Source organism: Gallinula chloropus, assembly GCF_964237585.1.
Source record: "Gallinula chloropus genome assembly, chromosome: 5".
NCBI lineage: Eukaryota > Metazoa > Chordata > Aves > Gruiformes > Rallidae > Gallinula > Gallinula chloropus.
In genome coordinates this window covers 43,957,181-43,974,177 of record NC_140090.1, presented here as the reverse complement: position 1 = coordinate 43,974,177, position 16,997 = coordinate 43,957,181, and positions in this window count along the sequence as shown.

Genomic DNA, 16,997 nt, shown 5'->3' with positions numbered 1-16,997 from the left:
TTCAGGATGTAATTGTGAAAGGTTTTTCTAAAGGCTTGATTTAAAAGAAAAATACTTAAAAACAGACAGAGAAAGGGAGATCAATGAAACAAGCTGGCTACATGCAGTAGATGCTAATTTAAGAAATAGCAAGTTATCATTAAATTAAATACACAAAATAAAGTACTTATGCTCTGGCCTGTGCCAGAGAATCTGTACATACTGAGGGATTTCAGAAGGTGATTGTTCTTGTTTGTTAATGCCCACGGTATGCCTGGTGCTGTACAGTGAGCTCTACACTGTGGTTAATGGCACAGCCTCACCAATGTAAAGACTATATGGAATTAACGTATAGCTGCAGGTGACTGGGCATCCTGTTTTTACATAAATTAAATACACACGCTCTGATCTGGCTCCTTTCAAAACCCTTAGATGCTTTTCCTCAGACCTCCTGTCACTGGAGCCATTCTGGGAATGGGGCACGATGCTGTGATTAATTCTGGTTCAAGCAGCTATTTTTAGCATTTGCATATTTCCTATAGAGCAGAGCCCAGGACTTCACTCAGAGAGCTGAAATGTGAACTGGTCTGGTCACATGTGATCTGTGTCTGAAGGATGCTGGAATACTAAAGGAGTGTCACCCTTCAAAATGACAGAAAAGTCACTGATCCTAGTCGCCTCTATTTTTAAACAGGATTAAAACAAATATATATGTGTATTTATTAACATGCGCACATACATATAACATGGAAGGATATCTTTTTGTGTTATTGTTGGGGGGTTTTTGGTTGTTTGTTTGGGTTTTTGGCTTGGTTTGGCTTTTTTTTTTTGTGGTTTCTTGTTGTTTTGGATTTTTTTTAAGATCTTGAGAGCCAAAGAATAACATTCAAATTGTATGCCACCCTTCCTATTCTGGTGTGCTTTTTGGGAAAAAAGATCTTTTCAGAAAGAGGATTTAGCTGGTTTTGTTTGCTTAGACCTCACAAGGTGTTAAGGTGACTTTCTGTGGCAGTGGGTCAGCAGTGAGGCTGCCTTATGGAAGACCTGAGGGTCTTTTCCTCTGTGTAGGCAACGCTCCAGTCCTCTCACCGCTTACTCTAAGCCAAACCTTATGTTAGAAATGGCACTGAATTTTCCACAAGTGGGAACATTGTAATCAATGCACTGAAAATTTTAATCTATTAACATTTTGCTTCAGGTCCCATCCCTTAAACCCCCCTTCTTCCCCCTCCCAATTATATTCATTGTTTACACGTATCTTTTATGATCATGTAATGGTTCTGTACAAATCCTCAAGTGAACTCATTAATGTGTATCGGGTTCATCAGCACATAAATAGCTTCTCCTGGTGTAGCAGACAGCCCGTGTTTGTGTGCAGGGGCAGGCAAGTCATGTCGGTGGTCTTTCTTCTTTCTCACACTCCCTTCTTAGTGCTCAGAAAGCTTCTACTTGTGTGTTTTGCCCCTACTGATACAAATCTGACTCAGGTGATGAGTGAAAGGACAACTTTTGGTTTCTCAAATAAAACAGGGAAGAACAACAATGGGTTCACTAGGCACAGTTATCCTTATGATACATTAATTATTAAGGAAAAGATGATATGGATCAAAAGTACAAAGGCTTTGTAATTAAGGGCAGTTAACAGAGCAGTTTTCTGGGAACAAGAGAACAATGAAATGTAAATGTGTGTACAGAAATACGCACCAGCAAAGGTTTACAAATGTGCTCGTTGTGGGGGGAAAAAGCAAAGTGTGTTTAGCTGAGAACACGACAGACTTTGAACTGCTCCAGGACTATTTCTGTAAAAATCCTTTTTCCTCCAACAATGAGAAGGGAAACTGGCACTGAATGGCACTTCTTTTCTAACCCAGGAAAACTGATGGAAGCTGCCTAGCCAAAACCATATCCAGACTGGAAAACAGAGTTTTTATTCAGGATCATTTTTTTCCTTGGGAAGAGGGTATAGTTTTTGATTGAAAATTTTCATATTGTTTACATGTAAGAATTTCAGTGCCTTGGATATTTTGTACAGAACCAATGAATACATGTCTAAGTCTTAACTTCACTCCCCCTGCCCCTTTGTGGTGACTTTTTCAAGGCACCTATCTCCTGAGACTTCAGAAAAGTGATGAGGCAGCAGAAGGCAGAAAAATTAGATAATTTCTCTTTCTGCATATCTTAGCAGTTGATAGCAGTGGAAAAAACAGGTTTTTTGCTTCTGTAGGTTCAAATGCCCAGCTGCTAGGCCAGATCCACCCTGGCCCCAAACTGGATGTGCACAGAGAATGGCCTGTAACAACTAAGGAGCTAGAATAAACAAAAAACTAGCAAAATTAAGAGAACTACCTGATTAACTAAGAATCATTCATACGGATATATGTTGCAGCTCGGGGTACTGTCCCTCAGCTGATAAAATGTTTTATAGCCATGATCATAAAACTACATGTCACTTCCTTTGTTTATATTCTTGTTGAGCTTTGAGAATACGCTCCAGAGATCTTGAATTGTGTCTCCCGAAATGACAAACCTACACAATTCCAGTGTTGTCATACGATAGGTGTATGGAAGAGCGGAAATCTTGTGGATCCCGCTGGCAACACTGATGCCAACAGCGTTGGCTGGAGGTGCAAATGTTCCTGCCGGAGCTGTTGCGGTGGAAATGTGCACCAGATGAACAGCTGCCCTCCTCGCTCAGCAGGCAGGTTCGGCCTGCCGAAATAGCTGCTACATAAAGCATGGAGAGAAAAGAGCAGCTAACCACTATTTCAGCTGTAAAGCACAGGAAGATGTGTTTCCCATTGTAGCTATAAAAAGTCTTTTAATATTTATGGACCATTTATTCTCATGCCTGTGAGTGGGGGGTTTATGCAGATTACTTGCTGTACATGAAGATAGGAAAATACCCCAAATATTCCATTATGTTATTTATTCCTCCACAAGCATCCATTACGTGGTTTATTTTCCAATTAATCCTTACTATCAAACAAATGTTATTTTTCTCCTCCATCCCCAACAGTAACTTCCTTCTTGGGAAACAGTTTTTTTCAGTGGCTGAATTAATGAAATGATGCTTGGCGATTTTGTTGCTGTTATAAGAATAATTGCATAACAGCAACTGGGAACATGCTATTTAAAGAGTATTATTGACCAAAAGAGAAAATGAAGTAGTCTTCAGAAGGTTCATTTTCATGGCAGATTGTAACCCTAATGTGCGTGTCTGAATGAGGGTAAGTGGGAGATAAAGAAGTGGAAGTGATTTGTTATCTCTCCTCTTCCTCAGTTTTAGACTTCTTTTAGTGTGGTGACCCCACAAAGCTTTCTAAAGAAAGTGAACAGTGAAAGATGGAAGCTCTTCACGTGGATGAACAAGTTATTTAAAGGTTGAAAACAAGAATAAATGATTGGGTGTCTCAGTGGAGAGATGTCGCAGGAGAACCCTTTGGGAACTACTGCTGGACCCGGCCTGTTCTATGTCTTCATAGGTAATTGCTTGTAAAGTGGGTGGTGGTGTAGTGAGCATGTTGGATGAGGTGACGTTATTTAGGACAATTAAAGAAAACTATTGAAAAGTGAAAGGCTCTAAAAGGCGTGTGGAACAGTTTCATGGTATAGAGTATTTGGGAAATGAAACAGGCAGGTAAAATTCAGTATAGATTAAATTAATGTGCATGAGGGAAATGCCTGATAGTGTGGGCACAGTAATGGGCTCTGAACTGATGACTGTCACAATGGCGTTATTACAGGTCTCAAAAACATTAGTTGGCGCTCAGTAGTGGGCAAAACCCAAACAAAACTAGGAAAAGAGAGGGAAATAGAAAGAGGAAAAACAGCTTGATCATTGCAGTCAACCATGAGTGCAGTTCAAAGGCTAGCTCTTCTCTGCACGGAAGAGGGATAGTGGGAGAAGAGATTATAGAAGCCTGCAAAATCCTGACAATCTTGGAAAAAGTGCATAGGGAATTACTACTCCTTGTCTCCTATACAACTGCCAGGAGGCATCAAAAAGAGAAAGATCAGATTGCAGATAAAACAGGCAAAAGAAGTTACTTCTCCACACAGTGTGCAGTTAAAACTCTGGAAGTCACCACCACAGGATGCTGCAGATTGCAACAGGCTTACATGGTTCAAAAGCAATTAGAGAAATCAATGGAAGAAAAATCCATCTGCTTGATGCAAAGATGTCCTGCCTGGCACGGTAAGCTCCGAAGCTGCAAATTGCTGCAGAGTGAGAAAGTACACTATAGACACAGCACTATATATCTACCCTGCTTTATCTTCTTTCTGACAATCTGCCATTGGCTGTGGTTGGGACATAGGATGGTTAACAACCTGACTTGCGGCAGTTCTTGCTGTCAAGTGATGGATACACTCAGGAAAGTGGAAGAAGTAGCTTGTCTCTCCTCAGAGCTGTGGAGGTCTAATTAGAACGCATAGAAAGGGCTAAATGGTAAGACAGCTGCTTGATGTGTTTCAGAGAGGAAGTAGGCAGTGATTTTGGGAGAAGGGATGAAGCAAAATAGACCAAGATGGGAAAAGCCAGACTTCTAGAGGATCATCTTGTCTATTAGTATTGGCTTTAGCTAGGAGGAGGTGGGTGTCACTGCGTTTTCACAAAGGGTTATCTGTGGCACATGAAAATTGGTGCTGCAAAGAGGTGAGATATGTCATCACCTGCCACAGTGACCACAGCGTGACTTAGAGCCAAGAGACAATTCCTGCCCTGTGCAGAAAAACCTCAGCAAAAAGCTGTCAGGGCTTTTAGCACAGAGGTAGGGCTGAGCTCTCAGGACCTACTTCCACATGTATAATGAGCGTGCAGTCACACTGGCTATGAAACCTTATGCAAGGGGAGGTTTGCAAGGTTGGATCCACCAACAGCCTGGTGGCTTTGTTTATATTTTTTAGTGTTTAGGTAAAGGTGACTTAATTTTATTATTCAAATTTAGATTTGCCTTAGGAGGAATGAATTTTGCTTTATGCTCTGGTGAAGAACGTGAGTAGATGGGGAGTATATTTTTTTACATATTAAGTATCTGGTAGCTTAAAGGTTGAACTCAGTTGCATAATCTGAGGGCTACATGTCTTGGTGTACTAAAAAATTACAAAGTCGTCATTGTTTTCTGATATTCTTCCTTTTTTTAATGTAAAATTCACATTTGAAATCTCTTTAGAGAGAGAAGTAGTGTATAGCTCCCAGAGGTGGGTAATCTTAATGTTAATTTACCATACAAAAATGTGCATTATTAAAGGACATGTGAATGATTCATCCAGTGAACAAAGAAAAATTATTCCAAATGATTATTGATGAGTTAATCAAGATAGCCACGTCAACTTTCTTTTGTCCATTAGAGTGAACAGTATTTTACAATCATAATAATAAGAGCCAAATGTTAATGACTGAGGTAATCAGACCCTAAAGAAGAGCAGTGAAAAGTGCTCTCTTTAAATAGTTTACAGTCTTCATAATCACTGGAGTGGTCAGTTGGTCCCATGATTCTTCATATTTCATAATGTATGTTTACTACCAGGTTTTGTTTTTAATTTCCTTTTTCTTTCTCCAGAAGGTGAGTGAACAGATAAATTAAGAAGCATGAAGCTGAGTAATAGCATACCAAATAAAACTCATTTTGTAACCTGAATTCTTTCTAAGAGAAAAGGATTTTACACCTGGAGTTATAGGTAGCTAAGAGCTGCTTCTGGCTTTAATTTCTGTTCTTCATATAATTATTTTGTTGAAAATAATGACTATCATTTTTAAGAGCTCAGCATAGGCTTAAGCCTTATCTAGCAGACAAAGACTTTTGACTGCTTTGGTTGTAGGAACCTTCTGGGGAAGAATATTTTAAATGCTATCTCTCTTTCCCAAGTTGTATGCTTGTGATCCAAAAATACACAGTTTGGGAATGGGGTTTTGTGACTGATCCATATGTAAATTTACCCAAATGGTGTTTTGGGTCAATGTCTTCTCCTTGCTTGTATGCTTGCCTTGTCTTTCTCTCCCTGTAGTATAAGAGACCATTCTTTGTAAGTATGTTTCCTCGTTCAATGTACTATTTGAAGAATCAATAAAAATGATATAATTTGGGGATATTTTAGGCTAACAGAATCACCAAGTACTTGTGGTACTAGCTGGTCCACAAAACATCCATCTAGCTTCCTTCTTCTTTTCTCAAGTGATGAAACTTTGTCATTTAGTCAAATTGAGACCATTACTGTGAGAGATCAAAAGCCACAAAATTAAAAAGTGCCACAGGAATGTACTAGGTCACTGTGGTGGCAGCAGATAGCATTAAAAAAGGGAAGAAGCAGTTTGGCCTGGAGGGAAATGCCTTTCTGGCTCCAGCAGTCCTTTCCAGTCCTCTTCCCTGGACAAAAATCTTTCCATCTACAAGTTCCTCATTGGATGGATCGCTCTGAGTGCTAGAAGGTGTAACTTGAATAGTTCAGCTACTCACAGTTTCTAAGAGAGGAAGAACACAATGTTATTTTGCCTCATCATGTATCTATACCAACTCCAACGTCACTTTGGACATCGTCAAGTGGTTCCTCAAGCTGCTAGGGAACATGAATCAGACTGGGAAAGACCTTTCATCAGGCAGGCCCAAGCCCAACTAATGCCCTAATATCAGGTGTGTATCCAAGCCCTTTACCCTTGAGGGGAGCTATTGAGCAGGAAGACAAATTCTCCTACATTTTAGAGCCTGGCCAGGCTGCAAGGAGGCAACTGGCATTCTTCTCCGTGGTTTAAAACATTTTATTTGCATTTCAGATGCAACTTTTTAGGAATATTCTTGGAAACTCAGGGGATATCTGTACCTTGGAATGCATAAACATGCTGATAATTACAGGAGCTATTTGCTGTGACTCTTACCCACCACAATGCCTTGAGATGGTAGAGACAGTTACAGTGTTAAACGAGAAGTGAGAAGGAAGATTTGACAACTTTATTATGGTTATTGCTGTTTGAGAAGTCACTATGCAGCTTGTAAGCATACATTGTATTTAGCATGTCTTCCTGCTTCCTCCCAAAAGACAGAACATCTCAGATTGTTGGAATCATTAATTCTAATTATGCACAGTAGCATAGGTCAGAAACACACTAACAAATAGAAAGTAGAGATGAAATTTGTGTTAAAATGATTCTAAACTCTCTGTGATGGATGTATGTGTGTGTGTGTGTGTGTGTGTGTGTGTGTATAGCGTAGCATTAGGAAAGCCAGAGGGATGATATTTTTCCCGTTAGTGGCTTGCAAATAACTACTTCACATTTCATGTTCTGTTAACTTCTGCTGCTAAGCTGAATTTGCCCTGGTGCCCGTGTGTGCATTTGCTTAAGCTGTCTAAGAACAGAGGGAAAATGCAGGCACATTTTGTGCAAGTGTAGCCAGTTTAAGGCATTAGTGTATATATGACACCGGGCACAGTCACACATAAATCAGAAGGACCAACTTGTCCCGGCCTTATAACAGCTTTTGAAGTCAAGCTTGTCTGGGATGCTATAGAATAGAGGTAGTCCTGCAACCTCAGCATTTCTCTGACTTCTGGGTTTTGGAAAGTGGATTTCATAACTAGTTTTCATTTTATGTCCTGAAATGACCTGGTCAAAACATAGGATGTGGCCTTTTCCAGACTCCAATGGGAATGCAAATCAGATCTGGAGCCAAGTCCTATGGTGTAGCACATCTGTATTGGAAAGACAATATTATACTTTCATGTTATCATTGTTTAACATACTTGTATACTGTATACTCTACCCAAGAGTAAGCTTTATTACGTTGTTTTTATGCAAGAGTAAACTTGGGATGAACTGCTTTAATGGGAACTTCCTGAGTCTTGATCTTGACCCTGTCATGCTCCGTATTCCTTCTCACTTATGTAATGCTAACTTTTTTTAAAGCAGCATTTTGTTAGATAAGCTGTTAGTAGGAGACTCAGATTATAACTTGGGGAAAGTCTTGTCTCCTTTTGTTTGTTTTTCTTTGTGTTATGTGACCTTTAAGAAAATACCATTAAAATACATTTTTTGCTGTACATAAATGATTTTAAATGAATTGTTTACTAGACATATGACATTTACACGCAGTGTGACTTACTTATGCATTGTGAAAGAAGAGCTATTTTTACATCAGGTGTAGAGTACCATGTTTTTGTGAAGTGTCCACCTGTGATTGGTGGCCTTGTAAGACCTCTGATGGTTGATTTACAGGTTACAATTTAGTTTCTTGCCCATTGCTGTCCTTATTTTACTTTTAAACTCTTACTATCTCCTTGAGGAGCTTGTCTGTGCACTTAGCCAGAATTACAATGTAATGCTGGATTCTACTGTATCTCTGCGAGTCATTAATTTCAACCTATTCATGCCCCCATCTGGTTCCCTCTGAGGGTGCTACCGTTGATTGCACCATAGCTTTACACTCACACAATATGTAATTCGTGTAAATTCACATATTGTTTAGCTCTCATGCTCTTAGTAGTCAATCTGTCTGTAGCCAAGACTCACCTTCCCCCAGGAAGGGAAGTGGGGCAACAGCGGTGCTCTTGAAAGCAGCAGTCTGGGGGTGCTGATGGCTTAGAGCAGCAGCTCTAAGCTGCTGAGAAAGATCAGCACCCTGAACCGTAGGAGTGACAAACTGGACTCGGCTTCTGAGAGTAAGTGCAGCACGTGAGATGAGGCAAGCCAGCACAGAGTATTTCAACCTGCAACCTCCTCTTACAGCTTTGTGCCAGACTCCTCCTGTGTTTGGAACAAAGTCCTCTTTTCTTACACATCTGATCAAGCATGACACATCAGCAGCTGGCTGTAGCCCAGCATGAAACTAAAGGGTGTATGTGAGAAAGACAGAGGTAAACCAAGGTAGGCAAAAACACCCCCAAAGGCTTTTGGACCACACCGGTGTCTTCCAAAGATATCAAAATTCCTGTTTACAGAGTGAGACAGCAATCAGCCTCTTTCCATCTTTAGGGCCTGCGTTAGCAAGATGCTTGGGAGAAAAAACACACAAAGTACAATACTGGATTTTTTGTATTTTCCTGTTTCTTCCATGCTTGGCTTGGCATTTGGTCTGCTGCTGTGCATCTTCCACAGGCACCAATATGCAGCATGTTGTCCTTGCATTCATGTTGGCTCTTGTTTACGGGCTGCGCCCAGTTCTTCCGCTCCTCTGCCTCAAAGACCTCCCCAAATGGAGTTAAGCAATGGCAGGTATATTCCTGAGCTCAAAAAATGGGAAACTTCATGCCTAGAGGGATCTCTGTTATAGCCAAATCCTCTGTCAATTTACTCCAGCTGTGATAAAATTTAAGCTTGTTTTCTTTGTGAATGAGTCAGAGTGGGGTTTTATTTCCCCAAAAGATTGCCCTTCTTTTTTTTCTAAAACAATAAGATAATTTATGATTTAGCCAGTCTGCATTTTTACTGGACCTGACCATTATTTTGCTAAAAGGAGAAAAGCACAAGGACTACCACTGACCATAAAAGGGCAGCTTTTGTGTTTCATAAACTTATCTGGTGGTTGATGTTCATATCTCTTTGCTGCTTCCATTCAAGCAAATGCTGGGATTGAGTTTGGCAAATTAACATAACAATGTCAATGTCAAGACCCATTACAATAATAAGGGAAAGTTCTTATTTGCAAGTTAGTGTCTTAACAGTCTGGCTGCAGAGAAACACTTTTCCTTCTCAAATCATGTGGCTCGTATAATCATGAAGAAAATGAGTCAATGGTGGTTAATTTGTTGGGGTTTTTTTTAACCATTGGGTTGTGGGGTTTTTTTGGTTGGGTCTTTCTTTTCCCTACAAGAATCCCTAAAGTGGCAACAGAAATGCCATTTATCCTGCCCCCATCGCAGTCTTCCAGCTTGATTTTTCAGAAGCACTTAGATAAGTTGTTTTTCATTCCTGCAGTTTCGTTCAGTGGCTTCAGCTGAGGAAGACTGGCACCTGCTTGAAGTAGTTAGTACCTGGCAACTTCAGCATTTTCTGAGAGGAGAGAGTGACTGAGCCATTTGGAAGATCTTCCATCTGGTGCTCTGCAGCTTTCAGCTGGCTCTGAGGGCTGTATCCTGCTCCAGTTGTATCTGTTCAAGGTTTGTTACCGTAAAGTCATCGTGCTCACCTGCGAGCCGGAGAGTTGGGTCTTAAAGGCCTCATTTAACCACAACATTTGAATGGGTTCTTTCTCCTGATTTGTGAGGTCTGGCATGTCTGTTGACTGCTGCAGTCCTTAATCTGGCGAATACGCTTGTAAAATCCAAGTGGCAGCACCCGTGCTGTGTTCTGTGACTAAAACAGGGTCCTTAGCATCAATGCAGGGGACCTGGCAGGGCTGTTGGTGGTCTTTTGTACTGATTGTGCTTAGCTAAAGACGTTTCAGAGCGCAACTCTTGTTGTAGTAACTTCCAGAAGAATTGCAGTCACGCAAAATGCCCTAATCTCTGCTCTTGGATCCACCCTGCCAGCTCCTTGAGTTTATGGAAGGTAAAAATACTCAATGCGCTGCAGGATCTGATTAGCTGCCTGTGTGCCACTTTAATATAGAGCTGTTGGCCTCCACTTGCTTTGCAGAAGGATATTTTCCATGTTTTCATGACTGTTAAAACCAAATGTAAGTGCTGGTAGCTTACTGCGCTGAGATTCTGGTGTGTGGGGAAATGTGTCAGTGAATTCTCAGAAAGGCTCGGGATGAGCAGTGTTGGGAAACCTGAGCTATCAGCTGTTTCCTCGTTTAAGAAAATTGCTCCAAGTTTGTTGTGGTTCCCAGTGCAGAAAAAAGGAATTATAAAATGAAATGCTTAAAAGACCTATTTTAGGGCTTATAAAATCTGAATAAAACCAAATAGGAATGATTCAGTTGTTTATATGAAAGACCTCTTCCAGGAATATTTGGTCACTTAACCACAGTCCTCCATAATTTCTACCACTCTGCTTATGGAGTTTTTCTGGGTTTGTTCTTCTTTTAGCCCCTCCTTTTGGGACTGTGTGGCTGTTCTGCCAGCTTTGGATCAGACTAGCATAATTTTGTATGTGTGTGTGCAGGGAGGGGTGTGTGTGTGTCCTCTTTGGTACCATTCTTATCAGTATAATGGATGTTTTGTTGTGGGTTAAATAGCTAAAATAAATATCTCCTGTTTGATAAGAAATACTGCGTTGGTTTTTAAACTTTTTCTTGCATTAAAGGCAGTATATTTTGGTAATGAAAAAATTATAGTTCTAGTAATAGAATTTTATATTCACTTCAAAGTGCTGTGAATTTGAATTCTGCAGTGTTAGGTTTTAATAGGATGATGTGGCTTTTCAATAGCAACTGCTTTCTTTTATTGTTTTATTGACATTTTAAACCAAACTGAACACAACTGTTTTGAACAAGAAAGAAATAGCAGGGCGACTGAAATATATTTAATTTTTATTTTGTTTTAAAGCAAATGGCTTTTCGGCAGGTTGTTTTCCGGAGTCGCCAAAAAGTTTAGGTTGCTGTCGTGTGAACTGGTGTGAGAGGAGGAAGACAGAGAACTCTATAGTGTGAAATGAAGTTTGTGGGTGGACTTTTCACAGGGCCGCATTATGCTTTGTCTCCATGTGACACATTGGTTAAATGGACAGGATGAGCCTTTGTAGTTTTGCAATGTTCCATTGTTATTCAGCATGGTATTGGTGCAGCTGCTCATAAACCGGGGCTGGGGAAACCTCGTCCAGGGCAAGGCAGAGAATGTTACGTCATAATTTTGAGTCTGAGTCCTGGAGATGCTTCTGGCAATGTGAAACACTCCCGAGCCTTAAAAAAAACATGATTACCCCTACTCCACACTGTGTGATGCTGCAGATGGAGACAGTACTGAGCATCTACTAGCGATTCAGATACACGGGGCTGAGGTTGAAGTTTTGGTCTTTTATGCTCTCCAAGGATCTCTGAAGAGTACTTTTGACCTGGGGGTTTTACACTGCCCTATTTTGTGAGAAATGCTGAGCTCCCATTTCTTTTCTCTCTGCTTTGCTGAGGATGGGGTTCTGAAAGCCACTGCTGGAAACTTCAGCTGCAGCCTGGCTTTTTGAAGTAGTTGCATTTAAAATATGTTGTGAGCTTGAAGTTTTCTAATTTCCCCTGGAATAGCAAGCACCTTCCTCTAATGGTAGCTGAGAGGAGACTGACTAACAATGCTTTTCACACGCACTCCCCAGCTCACACGAAATCTCATACCCCAGGGTACCAGACCTGCTCTGCTGACCTACACATTAACCATTACCTTTAACTTTAGCAAGGAAGGAAGGGTTTGGCCCGAACTGCAGATTTGAGGTGTTTGCTAGAAGACTGAGCTGTAGAAAGCAATAACTAGGTGTCTTCAGCTGTTGCAGCTGCCACCTTGCATCAGGGGCTCCTGGGAGCTTTTGCTGTGCATTGAGTCCCACAGAGCTGGTGCTGTGCAGGGAGATCAAACTGAAGGGTCACGGGGTTGGTGGGTACGCGCTCACCTGAAGTGTTTCGTGTGCCCTGGAAAGGCCACACAAAACCCTAGGATGTACCTGACATTTTCCCATGTTCCTCAGCCAGGCTATGCTGTGAGAGCCCCACTTGCTGGCATTTTAACCCTGATCCTGAGAAGTCTAGGTGTTTGTCTGTGTCTGCGGTTTGGAAATCTAGTTTTCCTGTGCACAGGAAGGCTTTTTTTCTGGATACTCCCAGGTTTTATTGTGGTGCCTGAAAATCAGTGTACAAGGACAGATCTGTCCCTGTGGTTAGATCTGCACCACGCCCCCCTCCACCCCCACCCCCCCAGGGGCTTGGTTTAGAAAGTGGTTATTGTGGAACAAAGTGAACATATGCATCAGTGTGTTGATCACAGAGAAAGCGATATGTGACTAATGCGTACAGATATGGGACTCATGAGATGACACCCTGTGTTGGGCTGGCTGCTGTAGAAAAGATTAAAGCTTTGGAGCAGTTTGTTTGATTAATGCCAGTGCAGCAGAGTCTATTCCAAGTATGTGACCAGAGATGCTGAGATAAAGGACGATCTTCAGAATGTGTTAACTGCCGGGGAGTGGGGGCGACTTCCCCAAAGGTCACAGAAAGGGGTCCATCCCCACACAGTGGGTAAGTGAACTCTCTGCAGGAGAGAGCAAATGCCACTTTTACGTACGTGAGGCTCTTATTTGCTCACGATGCAATGGTACAAAAGACAATGAGTTAATATATTCATTCTTTTTTTCTCTTTCTTGATGAGTCATTGTAATTACTCAAAACTAATCTATTTTGCAACATGAAAATATTGCATTGGGCTATCAATATTCTAGTGTACTCTTTCACGTTCAAAATGTGGAAGGGCCTTGCTAGCAGATAACTTCCTGTATTTAATTAAGTGGCGTATATGTACATGGTACTTTTCAGAAAAATGAAATGAACAATCTCAGGAAGGATATTGTCAGGGTGCAGAGTATGAAATGATACGTTGCACTGTCTTTATCATTATTTTCCATTAATGAAAATCTTTTAAAAAACCAAACCCACAACAGACGACCAAAATTCTGAAATGATTATTCAGTATTCTTGCCAATGAATGTTCTCACATCTGTGTATTTTGGGGTTTTTCCTTATAATCAGAAAATACTGTCTACAAAAACCCCATTGGTCCTTTTATCTCGGCACAAGGTCACCTGGGATGACCTCAACATTTCCATGTGAGCAGTAAAGAGCTGTTCTTACCAGTGCCAGACTTGCTTTCTGGTCCAACAGGTATGGGAGTACATAATGAAGTTCTATTACTTGTGTATTTATAATTGTTAAAGCACCTCTTTTCAGAAGCAAATGAAGCACTTTGGACAGGATCTGTGAAATTATCACAGTTCCTAAAATGCACAATTACTCTATCTGGGACTTCTAAAATAAGAATCAGGACTCCAAGATACTTCTGAGAATCCCAGTTTACGAACTTATTTGCATCTTGGGGCCAAGTGTGGCCTCAAACATTTCTCGAGGTCAGGATTTAGGAACCACCATCACTCAGAGATGTGTCCGAAAGCACGCCAATATTTTGCCGAATAAGACCTGACTTTAAAAAGTATGTTTTGCAGTGTTTTATTTCATTTGGCCAGCTGACTGACCGACTGGCTCCGTGTTTTGAATTTTGCAGAAGTCTCTTTCTCCCATTTTGCTACAGTCTGGGGATATTTAGGGCTGAACATCTTGCTGTTGGAGCTTGGCAGATGGGGCATTTCATTGTGAGTGCACTCATTGTTAAAAGACAGCCTGGATCAGGTTCAGAAGTGTGCTACATCCACTGAAGTAACAATATATTTGTTAGAATTAACGTTGATGGTAAGTTCCCAACACAAACAAATATGCACCTTGGCGGCTGAGACCCGTTCAGTGCCACACACGCAGGCAGGCAGCACCCACTGTTCAGCATCTGCCACATATGGGTGACCAGGCCCCAGCTGCTCTGACTCACAGGTGAGGCGTAGTGCAGGAGAGCATCCTTGCTGCCCCACATCAGCAGCCACCAGCATCTATCATCTGGCAGGTCCATCCTCTCCCTTGGAGGAGCCCTGCCAGAGAGCACATGCTTTGGCAATACAAAATTTATATTATACACAAACAGTGAGCACATATTCTATTATGAAGAGCAATTAGATGAGTTTGTAAGCCTCACTGTAGAAGTATTTGTGAGATCATGATTATACTGGTGAGAGATGAGGAAGCACCTTTGTGGATGGATACATGGGAGTGGTGCCTTCTTTTTGTGCTTTTACAAAACAAACAAACAAAAAATTGCCAGGAGTAGAATAAAACTTAGGGTGGCACAAAGATGCAGTGAAAAGCTTGACATTCTTCTAGTGTCCGACAGCTTTTGTAACAATGCACCTTGTCCCATGGCAGGGTGTCACCACACGGACTATTTAGATTAGGAGTGGGGAGATTTGTGATCCTGCAAGAAAATCTATAATGGTGACAAAAATGGAATGAAATCCCATTTCCCTCCTTTTTACATATTTTATATTGAATTGTCTTTTGTGACAGGCCTGCAATTAATATCTCTTGTAAAACAGAGGGCTCGTTAAATTGGTCTCATTATGGTTGCTGAGGTGGTGTGCTGCTGCTGAAAGGGATTCCCCCGTTATCTGTGTTTGACATGTACTCCTAATTAACCAGGCCAATTCTGCTTTATCAAAGGTCTGTCACAGAGGCCGAGATAATACTTATTCTGATTGTACTATTAGTGTAAAAAATGTAGGTTGTGTTGGCAGACACGTACCCTCTGTCACAAATGGCCACGCAGAGCGTTACTGAGGTGTTTCCTTTCAGCAAAGGTGATGCTAAATACAGCCCACGGCACCTTTCGGTGCAGGAGACCCAGGTAATTTTGTTTTTTTAAAAGCTCTACTTTCAAGGGGTATTTATGAAATTAAATGTAAAGAGATAGAAGAAATCTCACAATGAGAAACATTAAGGGGCAAGATTAATATCAATCCTTCATTTTCCTCTGCAATTTATTGATGGAAAAAAATAATAAATACAGCAGCCCTACACATACAGTTTGCTGTGTTACCAAAAAATGTTCTCCTTTCTGAGAGGTCTTAAATCTGTATCACAACATCACCTCATTCCTTGGAACTTTTCTGAACACTTGGTTGTGTTTCATAGTGATACTCCGTTTATCAGGGATACTAAGAGCTTTAACAGACGTGATATTGCTTTGGTCTACTGGATTTAGCAACACTAACACTCTAATGCAAGGATTAAGAATATCACCCTTAAAAGGTCTGTGTGGATATTTTCATATTGTTAGTGTTGTGTGTTCAAAAGAAACATCTGTAGCTGTAATGTAGCCTCCTGTGTTTGCACGAGAACCCATCTACCCCAAACTGCAAACCAAATGCTCTCTTAGTTACTTATCTACATATCACATTTCACGTGATAGGTAGAGGCATGCAAATGATAATGTATAACTTAGACAAATGCTACAGACTAATTTTTGATTTTTCATCCTTTTCCTTGTCTATACAGCATCTCTTACCAGGGGAGGATACTCCCTTGTCTCCAGCAACACAACACAGCTTCTGATTTGAGGGAGATGATGGGAACAGGTAGAAAGAGGAATTGATGATGGTTGTGCCAACTGTTGGAATGATGCTGCAACACCCTAGCTGGGACCAGTTGCTGGGAGAATGACAGGGAAATGAGGTGTCAGTGTGTTAGGGGCTATGGGAGTCTTTTGGTTGTTCAAACTTGGGTTTGGTTTGGTTTGGTTTTTTACATTGACATAATTTCTTTCATAGGTTACCACGAAACCTAGAGAACACTGACCTACATTTTGCAACAGACCCCTTGGTACAGCAGTGCTGGATATTGGCTCATACTTCTGATAAGGCCAACAGAGACAGGAGAAAACAAGTATCCATCATCTGCAGAAGGAGGTATCGGAATGTGATTGCTGCAGAAGTCCTTGGCATGTCAAGGAGGAAGGTGAGGAGCTATAAGGGTGCTGAGCACAAATCAAAGCAGATGCTGTCCTGCAAGAGGGCCCTTGGAGCACAGCCTAGTGCCGGACCTCTTGGCCTCTCCCTTCCTTTTGTCTTGGGGCTGATGGCTGGAATGCTGGGTGTCCCAAAATCAACAGGTAGAGCTGAAAGGGAAATAATGTGGATAAAATCTTTCCCTTTTTGCAGACTTATCTTGCATGAGCTCCCACTATTGTGTGTGCTTCTAACACTGTGTAGCTTGGTGCATAATTAATGAGCTTAGTATAATGCCATGTTTGTTTATTCATATCTACTTCAGATTTATTAGATTAAATAGCCAGAAAGCCGGTGTTGGAAATGGGCAAGCATGGAGCCAGTCACTCGATGAATAATTTGTTGAGAAGTTGATGCTTTTGCAGATGTAAATAACCAGCTAAATAAACAAAACAGCAAGGTGTCCCTGATAGTGCCTGTCCCCCAAAGCTTGACCAGTCCCATTCACACAAAGCTCCTGCTGTCCTGTGCAGGCAATGATCTGCTTGCCAGCAGCACGGCGGCGGCAGTC